The sequence below is a fragment of the Sciurus vulgaris genome (genome assembly GCF_902686455.1).
Source record: "Sciurus vulgaris genome assembly, chromosome: 10".
NCBI lineage: Eukaryota > Metazoa > Chordata > Mammalia > Rodentia > Sciuridae > Sciurus > Sciurus vulgaris.
Window position 1 is genome coordinate 104,662,742 of NC_136470.1, and position 4,171 is coordinate 104,666,912.

The window sequence follows — 4,171 nt, forward strand, 5'->3', positions numbered from 1 at the left end:
AGTCAACAACTATTAAGAATTTACTCCATGACAGCTAAACATTGAAAAGAGGAAAATGACCAAGGTTGACAACTTAGCTGGCTCTTCTGAGGAAAACTATAGACTCACGGTAAATTCTACCAGACCTTAAAAGAATAAACACCACTGTTTCTCAAACTCTATCAAGAAGTAGAGGAGGAAGGAACAATTCCTATCTCATTTTACAGGACCAATATTACTCTGACACCAAAGCCAGACAAAGACATCACAGGGAAAAACAAAGACTAATACCTTTCATGTGTATAGATACAAATGTCCTTTTAAAAAAACACCAAAATTCAGCAACAAATTAAAAAGATTATATATCATTGCCACTGGAATTTACCTGAGGAATACAAGAATGATTCAACATATAAAAATGGAGTGTAGTTGGGCATGGTGGTGAATGCCTATAATTCTAGAGACTCTAGAGGCTGAGACAGGAAGATCACAAGTTTGAGGCCAGTTTCAGCAGCTTAGTCAGGTTCTAGGCAACTTAATGAGAGCCTGACTCAACTAAAAATAAAAAGGCCTGAGGATGAAACCTAGTGGTAAAGCAGCCCTGGGTTAAATAACCAGTATAATATTCTCATAAACAAAACAAAAAAAAAAAACAAAAAAAAAAATAAACCCTGTAATACAGGTGATAATCTGAGACATTATCACTGAACTGGGGAGTTGGCTAAACTGACTCCAACTTCGCGTTGGATCTTACCTTGGTGGGCAAATGCTCCTGCAATGAGTGCAAGATACATGTCAGACCATGATGCATCAGATCATTGCAAAAATTGACAATGTTGGTAATCACATTGGTGATTGGAGAAAACCAGTTCAGACCTCATAACTCAGGCTGGGGTGGAAGAGTTTGAAAAAAGAATTAAGATATTGCCACACAAAAGAATTGAAGGATGCTAGTAGTTTACACTGAAATCTTGAACACCACTTTCTTAAGCTAAGAATGGGTTTTTGCAGGTAACTACTATGTGTAGAAGGATATTATATTACAATGCACATTCTTATCACATACTATATAGTTACTTTATTATACAGTGATACCCCAGATTCATTAACATAGTATCTTCATGTCTTAGACCTGGTCATACTATTAATTATTAAACAACAAAACATGGAATAATGTATTACACACCACATTAACAGCGAAGGAAAAAATTCACAAAATCATTTCATGAAGAAAAACATTTGCAAAATCGAATGTCTTTCCATGACTAAAAATTATACACACACAAACAAAAAACCAAGATAAAAGGAAACTTCCTTGAGATAATAATGGGCATTTATGAAAAATCTAACATTATATGTATGAAAAGTAAAAGCTACAGAAATTAGGCAAGAAAATTTTTTTAAGTTTCCACTTGAGAAAGAACAAAAACTACTTGCAGATGGCAAGAAATTGCATATAGAAAACTATAAGCCACTTTTCACAGTGAAGTTCTGTAACACTATGGTAGGATATGTGGGAGGCTGAGATAGAAGGACCACAAGTTGGAGGCCAACTTGGTCAATGAAGTGAGGCCATGTGTGAAAATAAAAAAAGCTGGCGATGTAGCTCAGTGGTAGAGTGCTTGCCTACCATGCATAAGGCCCTGGGTTCGATTTGATTCCCAATACCACACACAATCTCCTCTCTCTCTTTCTCTCTCTTTCTCTCTCTCTCTCTCTCTCTCTCTCTCTTTCTCTCCCCCCCCCCAGTCTCTCACTCTGTCACAAAAACACAAACACACACATAATCCAAAAAAATACACATATGTGCACACACACAACTAGGAATTAAATAATACATAAGATTCCTTTCTATTTTGTGAAATAATTTGAGGTACACTATATATTATCCTGGTTGGTGGATTTTCACTATCTCATCTTCAGCCCTTGCCAGGAAGGCAGCAAGGTCAGTTGCTGGGATTATTACTATTGCCATAGTTTAAGGATGAGAGAAATGCTAAGTATCTTGACCAAGGGCAAAAAGCCAGAGAGTGTGGATTCATGAGCTTGAGGGTCCAGAGAGCATCTCTCTTCCCTTCCAGGAGGTACTTGTCCCAGTCCCTCAAAGCCTCCCCCAGGAAACACGTTTCTTTGAATCTAGAACAGACAGGTAGAGCAGCCATAGGAATCAGCAAAAAACAAATTTATGGGGGTTGGATAGTCATGGGGTCAGGGTGCTATCAATAGGGGAGTCGGGGCTCAGGCCTCAGAGGCCTGATGTGGGGCTCACACCCTGGCAGCATATCCATATCCAGGCAGCACAGGGAGGGGGTGAATTGGAGACCAAGTCTCCCTGTGGGCCTTCCACTGCAGCACTGGGCTGATGGGAAGAGAAACAAGAGTCAGTACATGGGGCTCTCCCTGAACTCCACCCCACAGCTCACAGTCAAGTCCCTGAGCCCCTGAGAAAGGAAAGAAAGAGGGCTGGCACCACAAGTGAATAAATTACTCCTTGGGGGGCACCGTGGGTTACCATCCCACTTTACTACTAATACCCCACTGCGTGTGTTTCACATGGGACTCCAAGTAAAAATTTCCAATAAAAAAGAGTCTCCATTAAAATATTATAAACTCCTGGACTAGTGTCCGTCCTTAATAATAGCTGAGGAAACTGAGGCACAGAAAGGTAAGGAACTGGTCCAGGGCCACCCAGCTAGTTAGACAAGCAGTCTTTTCTCTCTGTCTATTCAGGGACACCTGGGTGTGCTCTGAAGCCCTGGGACCTGGACCTGCACCCTCACATCCATACTCCCACTCCTCAGCTCCAGGTGCTTCAGCTGCAGGGCCAGCCCCACCTCAGGGGCTCCAACAACACACGTGCAGCCCACAGACACCCCTGTCCACTGCACACCCACTGCTCCTCACCTAGATGACTGCACTCCCTGGTGCTCCTTCATAAGATGTGTCAAAAGACACAGGTTGAGAGTTGGGCCCAGGGAGGTCTGGGCGATGGTGTTCTGGGGAGAATGTTGGTGACTGCAGGGCCGCCATCGGCTCCCACTTGGATCCCGAGTCTTGCTGGAGCAACACAACTTCTGACATGTACCTGGGCAATGACAGGACAAAAGCAAGGGGTCACGAACCAACTTTCCTGCTCTCCCTGACCACCCTCACCCCTCAGCTTGGACAGCACAGAGCCCAGGGCTCTCATCCAGGTCTCCCATCCAAGCTAGGGTTCCACTCAATCCCATTTTTGGGGGTTAGAACATACAAAGGCAAGGAAGAGGGGAGTTCTCAGACACTACCAGAGTGCCCTAGAGAAAACCCCAAAGGAAGGAACAGTGAGGGTCAGGGCCAGGGAGCTGAGGTAAGGGACCAGGGAAGAAGACCCAGCCTCACCCACCCCACCAGCCCCAGGGTCCACCACTTGAACCTCTGGTTTACCAACTCACTTGGGCCCCAGTGGTGCGCACAGGGTGACATGCCAGTTCCTGATACAACCCTGGTCGAATGGGTTGTTGTCCTGAAGGGAGACGGGGATGGGAAGGGGAGCTCAGAAATGGCAGGACTCGGCACAGCCATCTCCCAGTGACCCTCCCTAAGGTGGTCAGCTGAGCCAGGGCTCAACTCAGGCCTGGAGTGAGAATCCAAGGCAGGGAAGCCCAGAGAGGCCCAGGGATCCTGCCTCCCAGGGCCCTGGGAAGAGCCCTCCCTCCTCCCACTTGTGCGCAGCTCTCCCTGACAGTGCTGACCCTGCACCACCTCTCCTGCCTTCTCAGGGCTCCCTCCTCACCTGCTCCTCCCCTGGCAGCTTCCTTGCTCTGTCTCCATGGGGCCCACTCGTCCTTCCACCACGTCTTTCCAGATCCCTCACAAGATCTTCCCTCTGCTGCTCAACTGCTCCACAGTCAGTGTCACCCCTGCTCCCACTTCCTCTCCCACCCCTCACTGTTCCTAAACATGTGCCTTCAGTGAATTTCACAATCTGGGAAGGCAGTGGCAGCAGGGATGCCCAGGTGTATTTTCCTAATAAGAAATCACATGACCCAGGAGAGTCTGGGCTGAAGGCCTTCAGTACACAAAGGAGTAAATCAAGCTCAAAGGTCACGTCCTCACTGACTGGCTTCTCCTCTCCCTTCTTCCTCTCCCTGCCACTCCATCCATCAGCCTGACCTTGTCCTTCTCCCAGATTGGAATGAGTCTCACCCCAACT

The 4,171-nt window shown here is 46.3% G+C and overlaps 1 long non-coding RNA gene across 1 annotated transcript; it reads right to left on the reverse strand.

Annotated features, from left to right (window-relative positions):
- Nucleotides 1–2,204: 2,204 nt before the first annotated feature.
- LOC306670989 lies at nucleotides 2,205–3,478 on the reverse strand. The gene is made up of 3 exons (XR_013766554.1): nucleotides 3,411–3,478; nucleotides 2,884–3,064; nucleotides 2,205–2,338 (listed from the first exon to the last, which is right to left on the reverse strand). It is a non-coding gene; the product is annotated as an uncharacterized lncRNA (long non-coding RNA).
- Between the last annotated feature and the right edge of the window lie 693 nt (nucleotides 3,479–4,171).